The sequence below is a fragment of the Rana temporaria genome, chromosome 3 (assembly GCF_905171775.1).
Source record: "Rana temporaria chromosome 3, aRanTem1.1, whole genome shotgun sequence".
NCBI classification, from domain to species: Eukaryota; Metazoa; Chordata; class Amphibia; order Anura; family Ranidae; genus Rana; species Rana temporaria.
Window position 1 is genome coordinate 321,764,408 of NC_053491.1, and position 14,350 is coordinate 321,778,757.

Below are 14,350 nucleotides of genomic sequence, written 5' to 3' on the forward strand. Positions count from 1 at the left end.
CTTATAGCAGATTAAACAGCACAGTGCTTGTGCTGTCTAATCTGCACCCCTCTAAGCTGTAAAAAAAACCTGGTTAATCCTGCCAGTTCCTGTGTCCCCCTCTGTGTACTGACCACAGTAATCAGGGCTGCTGAGCCCTGATTACCATGGTCAGTTTACATGCCTCTGTCATCCGCAGCTCTCCCTCCCCTTGCTGCTATTAGTAGCTTGCAGTAAAAGTAAAGAGCAATTACAGCCAGCTCCTCTGTCATACTAATCTCTCCTACGCTGTGTAATTGTTTTTGTAAAACAAATTCTGCAAATAGCTTATCTTAGATCTCTTCTGTCCAGTTACAGCCATCACGCGACCTTTCTGGCTGATATCGCAAGAGGAACTTGGACTCTCCCTCTATAGCCATAGATTGGAGGAATAGAGAAGCCGGAGGTCACGTGACCGCCCGTAAAAGGGCTAAGATAAGGTATTTACAGGCATCATTTAAAAAAAGCAATTACAGGGTGTAGGAGAGATTAAAAGAACAGAGGAGATGGCTGCAACTTGTTCTTTACCTTTACAACCACTTTGACCATGAAATATGTTAAGCAATGCATTGTTTTTCTTATCCATGGCCTGGCCTTTAGGTCTTTATGATGTGAAGGATTCTGGTGAAAAGTTTGTTTTCCAGAGTTGCGCCGCAAAGTTGCTCAGGAGCAGTGTTGCCTCCCTCTACTCCATCAGAAAATTGAATTAGAGGAATAATTTATGATGAAGCAATATATCATTTCAGAGGCCTATAATTTATCCACCACTCATTCACAAAAATTCAAGCCTAGGAACTGTTAATAAACATTTAAAACCAAAACTTCCTGTGCTGTAGAAACAATAGTAACATAAAGTCATAGAGATTCCACTTAGACAGTTGCTGACAAGTAACATTATTAAAAATCTGCCCCCTATACAAGTTCTTGCAAAAAATCTGAATCCTTAATTTTCCCTTGCTTTTATTCATGGTGACAGTAGTCAGGACACCTCCCTTCCAAAACTTGCAAGAGGTGCCTATCTGCTCCTGAGATGATAACACACATTTGGGAACATGCCTTTTAATTGTGCCTTTCTGGGATAAAAGATTGCATATCTACAAAAAAGTGACAGATGCCACCAGCCAAAATCATTTTCAAATAACAATATTGTAGATAAATCCAGGATTATATAGACAAATTCAAAAGGTATATAGGCCACTTTCTCTCCTGTGCACACACTTTTATTTCTAGAAGTTAAAGAAGGACAGACATCCCTCAAATTTCAGAGTGAACATGCAAAATACATTTAATTTATCAGATGGAATTGATATTTTCCTATGAAAGAGACACTACAAAAGCTTTCTCTGTGACCCAGTCAACCTGGACACAATGTAAATATTTTGCAGACCTCTTATTACACCCTTAAAGCCATATTGCCAGCTCCTCGGAAGCCACCAAAAGATACATGAGTGCTGTACTTAGGACTTGTAGCTTCTACCCTTATGTGTACAATGTAATAAAAAAAAATCAAATACAGTAGTCACTAGGACAAATAGAGTGGGTGCATCTCATTTAGACAGCAACACAAAATAACTTGTGGTTGTAACTCTGGCTTTAGATATATGTAAGTTGCATCTGATTTCTTCATCATGTGTAAAAAAAAAAAGTGATGCTATGAGGTTCTCACTTCCAAAGCACTTACCCCAATTCTGCTAAGTAGTGGGAGAAAAGCCATACAATATTTTTTAGGCTTTTCTCCTACTATCTCCCAAGTCTGGTGACTTCTCTCTGTTGTACCTGGCAGTGTCAACTATAGCAATGTGGTCACTAGACATGGGCCGAACACTCATAATTAAAATCACTGCTCCTGAAAAAACTTTTGGTTATTTGTATTTTTGTCCCAGACCCCCACCCCCCTATTTATAGCCAATTACTTGCATATTATAAACCTTCAAAATGGGCACATTTGATTTTTCCTGTTCGACTTCTATAGACTTCAAATGGGGTTTGCTGTTCTGGTTTGAACTTTCTCCCTGTTCGGGAGTTCTGCTGCGCCGCCCTCTTCTGACATCACAGACTGTTGCATGCTGGGCCTGTGATGTCACAAGGGAGCAGGGCCAGGTGGCCCCAGCCCTTACCTATATAAGAATTGTCAAAGTGCAGAGGAGGCATTCGGCGGTAGGCTGTCCAGAAGGCAGAGTGTTTTTTTTCTTCGGGTCAGCGGTTCGGCAGGCGGCGTTATTGAGGATGGATTTACATCGAGGGGCACTTTTTTAATAAAGGATTTGTCTCTTGTTTTTATTATTTTATGACACTTTTTTGGTGAATGGGTAAGGGGTCCCTGGCCCGCTCATTAACAACCACCTTACACTGTGCCCTGCTTGGGCAAAGCTTTGCTCAATCAGGGAGCAGAATGCACTGTTGTTCAGCGAACGGCCAAACAGGCAAGTGTTCAGCCCAAACTCATGCCCGGGCCAAACTGTTCGCCCAACACTGGTTGTCACTGATCTTTAGATAAAATATGCCTAAATCAAGGACTCTGCACTGCGATCAAGGTCCACTGATCACTCAGTTCTCAGCATTCTGTGAGCAGAGAGCCAGAGACAGTCAGTCTGTAGCTCTCTGCTCTGCCCCTCCAGCACTCACTGGAAAGCTGGGCTGTGGAGGGGATGCGAGAGACAGGCTCAATCTCCCAGCGGCTCTCTGAAAGACTGTGCTAGTGGTCAGTCCAGGCTTCTGGGCGGACCCCGACCATATAGTCAGGTTTTTTTCAGAGTCTGGACAGGCTCTGTGACATCACCTGTCAGCAGGCATCAGCCCACTGTCGGCTGAAAATGGATCACAAGAGTTCAGAACGAATTGCACTCCTTTGATCCATAGGAAGTATAGCCAAAATAGCTTTGGCTATACTTCTCCTTTTAAACCATAAAAAAATGGCCTCTCAATTATGGCAATCACACAAGCAGTCTTTCAGGACCTTGACCCTTTTCCAGAGAAGCTTTCACTTTTTCAATGATTTGTTGTTTTCCAGAAATTCTCAATACACAAACCCCATATATGGTACAGAACCTTATAATTATAAACATAATGTAAAATTGTTTTATTAAAATAACTATAAGAAAATGATGCCTTCCATTTTCTTCAGTATGCATGTGTAATGTGTTAGATTATAAAATTAGAGGGTAATTGTATGTTCTATTATGACTATTATAATATCTAACCATTAAAAATCTGAACTCAGAGCACAAAAACTTCCATTTACCGTAAATATACTCCTCAATAACCTCCAAACATAGAAATGCATGTTGTTTTCACCAAATCCCTTTGCAAACCCAAGTATAGAATTTGCAGTAACACCTTCATTGTGCTCCACACACAGTAGTCTGTGCAGAGAGCAAAGCTGTCAGGGCACTGTCTGCAGCAGAGGTTCGAAGGCCTGGCATTCCTGCCAACAATTCCTGCAGGAATACAGGGATGTGCACTGGCGCACAGGTGTATGCACAAATATGCACCAGAACATGCATGTGCACTGGCGCGTGGCTTTGCATGCTTCCAGCCCAGATTGGTGCCAAACAGCCTTTATAAGGAAGCTAGTTACCCTCTGTGATTGCTAGTTTATCTTCAGGTCTCCAGTGAATTTGTTCCTGTGTACCCCGTGCATCTGTAAACACATGTTACCGACTTGGCTCACCTCTGGACCTGTCTTTTTTTGGTCTCCTGACCTGACCCTAGCTTGTCTACAGATTATCTCTCTCTGCTGTCCTGTGTATGATCCTGGCTATCCTCCTGAGTACGCTTGTTCTTATCAACACCTGATACCTGACCTTGGCTTTAAACTGACTCCTCTTCTGATCTCTGTTCTGCTTAAGACCTGCTGCTTCCCACAGGCGCCACCTGTCTGCAGACACCATCTCTGTGCATCAGCTGTATTCCTAGGCATTCCTCTGACAACATCCCTGTCAGAACATCTCTGCAAGTATTTCCAGCAGGTGACCCGTGCTTCTTTGAGCCTGACTCCTCCTGTTCCACCTTCAGGGGAGTCTGAAACTTAGCTGCAAGAGAAGCCCTCTCTCCATTGGCCTCCAGCACCAGGTACATGATAGTATTAAACATCCATCATGTCAGGGGCCGAGAGATGTGCTTCTCCATTGGATGCTCTATGTCAACAGATTGCGGCTCTCACACATTCGGTTTAGAACCTTCAAGATGGTTATTTCCAGCTGGAAGGACATCTTCACACCCTCACCCTCACTGTAAGACTTATTTCCAGACACACTTTAGATATTTTGAATATCTTGTTATGCCCTTCGGACTATGTAATGCCCCCTCACCATTCCAACACTTTGTAAATTTAATTTTCAGAGAGTATCTTGAGCTATAGTATTTCTAATTGTCTATTTGGATGAAATCTTTATTTTATCAGCCTCACTTGAACTCCTCCGAGACCAAGTCAAAAAAGTACTGTCTAAACTGAGAACGCATGGCTTGTATGCAACAGCTGAGTGTGAGTTTGAAAAGCAGTCTATTCAGCTCTTGGGACTCAATCTCCACCGAGGGGATTTCCATGGTCCCTCAGAAGGTCTCTGCATTTAAGGATTAGCCTGCGCCCTCTGACAGAAAAGGGATCGAGATGTGTAGGGTTCACCAACTTTTATTGGAAATTTATCAAGAACTTTTCATCCATCATTGCCCCCATTAACCAACTCGCCGATCAGCATACACTTTTCCTCTGGAGCCAGGAAGCTCAAGTGGTATTTGAACAGTTGAAAGCATTATTCACTTCTGCTCCTGTTCTGCAACACCCAGACCCTGCACTCTCCTTCTTCCTGGAGGTGGACGCATCTGAAATGCCGACAGGAGCTGTGCTCTCTCAATGGTAGGATTCAAAGGCTCTGCTTCACTTGGTAGCCTTTTGTTCTAGGAAATTAAGCCAAGCTGAAAGGCATTATGATGTAGGCAATAGAGAACTTCTGACAATCAAAGTAGCAATAGACAACTTAAAGCAATCAAAGTAGGCTTTGAAGAATGGAAGCACCTCTTGGAAGGTGCTAGCCACCCGATTATGATCTTAAGGGATCATAGGAATCTGGAATATTCGAGTTCCACAAAGCACCTAAGAATCTGGCAAGCTAGATAGGCTCTATTATTTTCCAGATTCAACTTTCATATCACCCGTAAACCAAGAATATAAAGGTGGACGCACTATACCATTTGTTTCCTAAATCAACTGAATCTGCTCCCCCAAGAACTATCTTGTCTACCCAAACTTTTTTGCTGATCCAGCCCAGTCTTCATTCATCCATTGAACAGGCCTCCACACTATGCTCTGGACCTGAGCATGACTCGTTAACGAGGCAAAATGGATCATTGGGGCACCAGGATAAGATCTTCCTACCCCAGGAGGTAAGACCTCAAGTTCTAAAAACCTACCATGATCCCCAGCTTTCGTGACACTTTGAAGTCCGTGAAACAATTGAGCTAATACAGCGGTCCTTTTGGTGGCCCAACCTAAATCAAGGCTGTATAGACTATGTGAAATATTGCACAGTGTCTGCGTAGCAAGGGCGATAAAACTAAAGCCTGGGGATTACTGAGGCCCTTTCCTATCCTAAATTGTCCCTGGGAGATGATTGCCATGGATTTAATTGTGAACTCTGAGGGGTTTACTACTATCCTGATGGTGGTAGATCAAAAGAATAACTTCTTACCAATAGTGGGTACTCTATCTGTGGCTGAAACTACTCACGACTTCATCAGATAAATTGGGAGGCTACATGGTCTGCCCAGTAACATTGTTTCTGACTAGGGGGTATGATTTACCTCTAGGTTTTGGAAAGCTCTTCGCAAGGCTTTGAAAGTGGAACTCTGCCTATGATCTGTCTATCACCCCAAAAGTAATGGACAAACTAAAAGTACAAACCAAACCTGGGAGCAATATTTAAGTTGTTTCTCAGCCTTTTCCCAAGATGACTGGGCGTTTCTGTTCCTGTTGGCAGAATTTGCATATAATAATTTAATCTATTCAGCCACAAACCAGACTCCAATGCAGGACACAATATTGATATAGTGCAGGTGGAACAACAGTGGCCAGCAGAAAATATGCACTAGTAAACACCCAAAATTGTGGGATAGGATCAGTGTAAAGATCTTTGCAACAGAGTGAAATGTTAGCAAACTGACTGATAAATATGTATAAACAGTATTGCTTTGTTCTTAGTTTAATGCCTTTTTAACTTTGTTGACTCCCTCTCCCCTGACAGGATTACTCTAACAAACACATGAAGATTTGGTCGGTAACTTTTGTGTTATTATAGCTGAACGAATGGAAACAGTGAGTTACATCAAAATCGAACCTATACATGTGAACTGTTTCACTTGCGAATGATATGCTGTTCAGCCAGTCTTGTAATCCAGCCAATCCTGTCTCACAGTGCAGTCAGATACTGGGCTTGCCTGCAGACCACACAGCAAATATTCCAGCAGTCTGGCCCAGGGTTTGCCTTGGCCTATGGCTAGCCAGAAAATGAATAACAAAACACTGATGAGGACATTCATCTTCATTGCCTTTATGTAAGTGTATACACGTTATGGCTTATGGCACTGCGCAATGCAATAGAGCCAGACAGATTCAAGTACGTGTGCTATTTATATACATTTGATTAATTTTCAAATAACAAAATAATTGCATATACGGTAAGTGTGTTTTTGTCATATCTGGTTGGAATAAAGTTTTAAAGGCTTACTGTACCTTTTAAAACCCATAAATTCACAGAGGAGCCTGGCGATCAGATTTGGTAAGGCTGCCCATCACATTTGGTGGAATCTCACAGACCTAAACACTGACTGTGTTTTAGGGGTAAAGTGAGAAGGCCACATGCTGACTCATAACCGCAAGTATGGGTATGTGCGAGGGCTTCGACAGATGAATGCAGTGGCAAAGATCGGTATTAGTGAGTGGAGTGGTAGCCAGTCAAATGAAGCTGCCACTATGCCCTAAATGTACAAAGTGACAGGTTCTCTTTAATAACAAAAAGTAAATATTTTAATAAAAATGATATTCTTCAGCATATCAATAATTAATTTAAGGAATTGATTCCGATCCACGAACGTACGTCGGCCCGGCGCATTTTTTTACGTCGTTTTTTTTCGGCTTTTTCCGGTGTATAGTTAAAGCTGCTATATGGTGGCGTACTCAATGTTAAGTATGGCCGTCGTTCCCGCGTACAATTTTGAATTTTTTATGTTGTCTGCGTAAGTCGTTCGCGAATAGGAATTTGCGTAGAATGCCGTCACCGTTGTAAGCATTGGCTTGTTCCGGTTAAATTTCGAGCATGCGCACTGGGATACCCCCAGGGACGGCGCATGCGCAGTTAAAAAAAACTGTTGTTTACGTCGGGTCACGACGTATTTACATAAAACACGCCCCCATTACATCCATTTGAATTCCACGCCCTTACGTCGCAAGAGATACACTACGCCACCGTAACTTACGGCGCAAATTCGTTGAGGATCAAAACAAAAACAAGTAAGTTACAGCGGCGTAGTGTATTTTAGATACGCTACGCCCGGCGCACTAATGCGCCGTTGTACGTGGATCTACCCCTGTATCTTTAACTATCATACATGTGTCACACTAAAATCCAATAACACTAACATCTGTTAGTGCCCATTTCCTTCTGGCCTCCCCCAGCTTCTCATGTCTTGGAGCAATGGTCATATAACAGATGCTTTAGTCTGCGTGTTTGCAGCACTCCCTATAAGGCCCCGTACACATGGTCGGACAAAACCGATGAGAATGGACCGAGGTTCAGTTTCATCGGTCCAAACCGACCGTGTGTATAGCCCATCTGTCTGTTTTCCTTCGGTCCAAAATTTTAAAACATGCTTAAGAGCCGAACCGATGGACCGCTGCCCGATCGGTCCAAACCGATGGTTAGTACAGAAAGCATTGGTTCAAAACCCGCGCATGCTCAGAATCAAGTCGACGCATGCTTGGAAGCATTGAACTTCGTTTTATTCAGCACGTCGTGTGTTTGACGTCACCGCGTTCTGACCCGATCGGTTTTTGGAACGATGGTGTGTACACACATCAGACCATCAGGCCACTTCAGCAGTGAACCGATGAAAACGGTCCGTCGGACCATTCTCATCGGTTTGGTCCGACCGTGTGTACAAGGCCTAAAGGATGTAGTGCATGAGAAAAGAAAAGATGCTGTTTTAGTTTAATAGTTACCAATAATCTATAATAGAAAACTGCAATCTATAGCACTCACACCCCACAGTTGTCCAATTGAATAGGTAATGCTCCTGAGATGTCAATCCGAACTTCCCAAGTAATTACTGTATTTATTGGCGTATAACACTCACTTTTTTACCCTGAAAATAGAGGGTAAACTGTGCCTGCGTGTTATACGCAGGGGGCTGTGGAAAGATTTTTTCCTGAAACTTCCCTCTTAAAGTTAGGGTGCGTGTTATACGCCTGTGCGTGTTATACGCCGATAAATACGGTACTAAATACCTAACTATTAATACTTACTTTTTCCAGGTGGAACATTTCAAAAGTCAAAGCAATTTATACGTAGAGCTGCCATCCTACTGTCAAGGCTGTTTCCTGTCTTTTCTCCCTTTGTATTTTACTGCAGAATGGGTGTCCCTGTTGCGTCATCATTCCTAAAAGTAAAAATAGGAGAGGCAGAGGGTGAGAAGAAGGATATTTGTAGGCTTTGCAACAACATACTGTGAATATGCCACAATCTTTGCATTATTGTTTTTTTTTTGTATGAAAGCTTTTTTTTTTTTTTTTTCGTTTCTCTTGTTTCTTCCAGCAGCTCTTAATGTCCAAAATCAAATAAAAGCGCTCAACCATGTAACACTTTCATAAATGGTTGTACGGGAGTCTTGTTTCCCAATTTGTTTTCAAGCTGCTGATTTGGATTCCCAGTGACAGCTTTTTGTCACCTTTCGTTAAACATGTTCTTCCTGGTGTTTCAGACACAGAAAAATAGATTGTATTCTCCACAGGGTGTGAATGTATGTCTGAGAAAAACGTTGAATACCTGCTCAGTTTTGCTATATTGGGAAAATATATCCAATGGCAGACTCAAGATAATGTTAAGGTACTTTAGTAGTCTTATGAAGGAACAGAGGTAATATATTACATCTGGCTTAATGCACGAATATAATATATATATATATATATATATATATATATATATATATATATATATATATATATATATATATATATATATATATATATATATATATATATATATATATACAGTATACACCGGTATATATGAATAAAGTGAATAAAGGAAACATTTGGTAACACTCCAATGCATTTACAGCAAATTAACTTAAAGTGGAGTTCCACCCATTTTTTTATGTTTGTCTGTGCTGCATGCCCTAATCTCATAGTGTTCAGAATGGAAACATTTTATTTATTTTGTTGCTTGTAAATACCTTTATTTTGTAGTCCTTCATTACTTCCTCCTCCTTATTAGCCTAGGCTATTAAGTCACAAGGCTATTTGCAAGGGTTTCTGGGATAGGCATCATATATCCCAGTAGTCCTTGCAAATAGCCTATTTGCATAGAGAAGGGACGGCAACTTCCTCTGACACTCCCATTGCTATGGAAACCTGTCTAAAACCCATTACATCGCTTGTGCAGCACTGAGCATGTGCGAGATCTGCAAGGGTGAAATCCAGGAAGTCATACAGTCTTGCTTCATGATGCCCACACTTAAGATGGCCACGGTCTATTTCTAGATTATAAACTAACTAAATGCTCTAACAACCTAACAAAATGGACCTTAGTTTAAAGACTAACTTTAAAAGACTACATTAAGCTTGTGTATTACAGGGGTATTTATATTTAAAAAGTGAAATTGTGGGTGGAGCTCCCCTTTAATACATAAAACTTACACTATTAAAATATATAAAATCATCAGTGGCCATCATATCATTCAAAAATATTTAATGATAAAATCAACGATCAGATATAAAACAGTTAAGGTTGAATTCTACATTCAAACCTAAAGGCACAGACACCCCTGGTTTCACAAATCCAAAAAGATTCTCTACAGCTAAGCGGTCTTATAAAATTCCCTTCCCTCCAATGTTTCTTCACTCTTTCAATACCCCCAAAATGTTAAGCCTTTTGGATCCCTATTATGAAAGAGACAAAAAGGTTTAGATACATTATGAGTTATAAGTCCCCTTTTTATATTGTTTACATGCTCACCTATATGGACATGTAGCGACCTTGATGTCCTTCCTACATATTGTAGACCACAATCACACTCTAGCATGTAAACCACACCGATTGTAGAACATGTAATAAGAACCTTAATGGAATAATGTATATTAGTAGCCTGGGCTGTAAACTCCTTGTGCTTTTTACATTTTTCTTTGAATGCCTATGTAACGGTCACCACCGTTTACGATATTCCCATTCCATTGCCCACGACAGCTTATCTGACACTCCACAATCTAGTAGACAGGACCCATTGGATTTTCCCTGGGGAAAATAACGAGACAGACAGCTCTGTTACTTCTGGTTTCAAATGAATGAACCCTTTTAATGGTATCTTAGCTTGCTTATATACAGTACAACATGTTACAGTAATCAAAGGAACAAATTAACTCGCCACCCACACATCACACAATGGGGGGGCTTCAATCACATTCTTTTAGAGAATGACATTCAGAGAAGTTAATTATTCCCCAGACGTCCGGACTCCGATACTAAGTGATTCACCTGCATAATACACATTTCTATGTCAGACGTTTTGGCACCAATTTAACATGACCTAATTACTACAGATGAGAAGTCACATTCCTTTACTAAACATAATTGACATGCTAATTCTCTACCCCTGAGAGGAGACATCTGACCCTTAGACTGCTAACACACAACACATATCTATCATCAATAACATCTTCACACAGACAGTGTTATTAGCATACATAATAAAAAGTCTTGGAGCAGACCCAATTAACACCTCAAAAGCATGTGTCCTCACATTGAATGAAAACACTCCACTGACCTGGTGTGGGTCAGAATAACCATTTGTAATATCTCAAGATATTCTGCAATATGAATTATCAGTTATCAGTCACATCTCCTGTAATTTATTGAAAGAGAAGGGATGACAATATCCTCACATGTAGTGTGCATGTGGATATTATAAAGTAAAGAAAAAGTGCCACGTCCTAATATAAATGATAAAGGAGATAACTAAGGGCTAGTTTTTGGACTTTTTAGGCACAGTTTGGTTATATTCACACAAGAAGAGATTTTCTCTAAAAAGTAGGTTTGTTTATTTAGATATAAAATATCGTAATATATATAGAACAAAGAAAGAAGAAAAAATTATATTGCCGTTTCCAGCAAGAAACTATCTAAAAGGCTAACTAGGCAAGCCTATCCATAAACATTGACAGGAATTATAAATAAAATATAACAATGTATCCACAATGAGGTTGAACACTTCCAGAGAAAATTGGAATAAGGTTCATAAACATAATTAGTACTCCTGTCAAGTTGTGGAAATGCAGGCAAAGATATGTCTGCGGTGGTTTGGCTTGCTGCGTTGGTAGACTCAAGTCAGCAGTGTAGTTTTGAAGATAGTATTAGTTAGTAGAGGAATCAATCCATAAACAATGAAAATTTCCTAGAAATAATAAAGGAAAAAGGCAGACTGTGTCCGGGCTGCTGGACGTATTGTAAAGGGTATATAGAAACGACCCAAAATAAAAAGTAACAGTCTTCAATGAAGGAGGGCAAAGCCTGAGGAAAGGAAAGAAGGGAGAGAGTAAACAGTCCCCTCTGTCAATCCTCGATGAGTGCTACACTTCCTGGTAGCAGAAGTGAACAACCAGATCTGGGTGCCGGCTGGTAGCCAGGTATTAAGGCAGTAGTAAGCCTGGTTGTATTAGTACGACGGCGACCTCCTCCACAAGTCTCCCGAGAGACTGCAGCGCAGTCTCTCGGGAGACTTGTGGAGGAGGTCGCCGTCGTACTAATACAACCAGGCTTACTACTGCCTTAATACCTGGCTACCAGCCGGCACCCAGATCTGGTTGTTCACTTCTGCTACCAGGAAGTGTAGCACTCATCGAGGGGGTCGTTTCTATATACCCTTTACAATACGTCCAGCAGCCCGGAAACAGTCTGCCTTTTTCCTTTATTATTGCTAGGAAATTTTCATCGTTTATGGATTGATTCCTCTACTAACTAATACTATCTTCAAAACTACACTGCTGACTCCGTGAGGAAGCGCTGTTAAAGCGCAAAACCGGTTGAGTCTACCAACGCAGCAAGCCAAACCACCGCAGACATATCTTTGCCTGCATTTCCACAACTTGACAGGAGTACTAATTATGTTTATGCACCTTATTCCAATTTTCTCTGGAAGTGTTCAACCTCATTGTGGATACATTGTTATATTTTATTTATAATTCCTGTCAATGTTTATGGATAGGCTTGCCTAGTTAGCCTTTTAGATAGTTTCTTGCTGGAAACGGCAATATAATTTTTTCTTCTTTCTTTGTTCTATATATATTACGATATTTTATATCTAAATAAACAAACCTACTTTTTAGAGAAAATCTCTTCTTGTGTGAATATATTCTGACCAACCAAACTGTGCCTAAAAAGTCCAAAAACTAGCCCTTAGTTATCTCCTTTATCTCCTGTAATTTATAATTAATATTTCTCAGTCACCCTATGCCCAAAAGGGGCACAGGGTGACCCTAGACCCAAGAGTTATCAGTGACACTGACACAGGAGTACCCCTCATCCTTCAAAAGTCTCTGGGTGTCATGGGTCATTCCGTTACAGCAGCCTACAAGCAGTACAGTGACCACACCCATGAAATCCTGATAAAAAAGAGTAAGCGGATTAACTACTCCAGGCACTAAATGATCACATAACGGGGGGCTTTCTATATATAAACTGTGGACGTGTCGGAAATACAGGGTCCAATGACCCTATCCTGTTTTAAAATGGACCAATTTTTCACTACAATTTTTTCAAACGTTTTGTGTTGGACATTATAATTCAACAACATTTTTAAATTATAATTATCCTCCTTATGTTCTCTATTTTTATTGACTACCAATAATTGTCGATTCATCGCTCTAACTCGCTCTATTTCACCCTCAAGAGTGGCTTTCTTATACCCCTTTTGTTGAAATCTATTTAATAAAACCTGAGATTGGGCAATAAAATCGTCTTGAGTGCAATTCTGCCTCAACCTTATAAATTGTCCTCTCGGAATATTGCACCGCCACTGACGATGATAACAATATACATATTTAGAATGATCTCATAAGCAACTCAAACTGATGTAAAAAACAAACTGCATCCCCTAAAGACTGTTGACATGCCATAAATATGTCTGTTTCAATTTACAGTGCCTTAAAAAAAATCATATCTCTTGAAATGTTCCACATTTTGTCACGTTACAACCAAAAAACGTAAATATATTTTATTGGGATTTTATGTGATAGACCAACACAAAGTGGCACATAATTGTGAAATGGAAGGAAAATAATCAATGTTTTTCATTTTTTTTTCACAAATAAATATCTGAAAAATGTAACATTGCCTTCAGATGTCATGTAATTAGAGAGTCCATCGGTGTGTAATTTAAACTCAGTACAAATACAGCTGTTCTGTGAAGCAATCAGAGGTTTGTTAGAGAACTTAGTGAACAAACAGTCTATTCCACATTTTCACAACTCTTATGCCGCGTACACACCATCGCTTTCTGCGATGGAAAAAAACGTCATTTTCAAAAACGTCAATTTAATTGACCGTGTGTGGGCAAAAACGTTGTTTTATGTCTTCTAAAAAACGACAGAAAAAAATTGAAGCATGCTTCAATTTTATGTGTCGTTTTTGGCCGACGTCGTTTTCTGTGTTCTAAACATTGACCGTGTGTACGTAAAAACGTCGATTTAAGCCCGCGCATGCTCAGAAGCAAGTTAGGAGACGGCAGCGCTCATTCATGTAAAACGACTGTTCAGAATGGAATCAGCACATTCGTTAAGGTGTTTTTCAGCTTATAGACAAGAAAATAAAGCGCTTCTTTAACCCCTGCTTTTAACTGCTACCCAGAAATGGACGTTTGTTGCGGCTGATCTTGTTACATAGTTATGACAAGCTTTTAATTAGTTTCTTTCTTGTTTGATAATGTTTATGTTTGTGTTCTGTTATTTAGTTGTATCTTCCATCTTAAACATTTTAAATATATATATTGGTCCACCTTATTTTTTTTTTTTTAATTTTTGTCACCAATTTGATTAGTAATCTCTATTTTGTTTTTATTTAGGAGTGTGTGA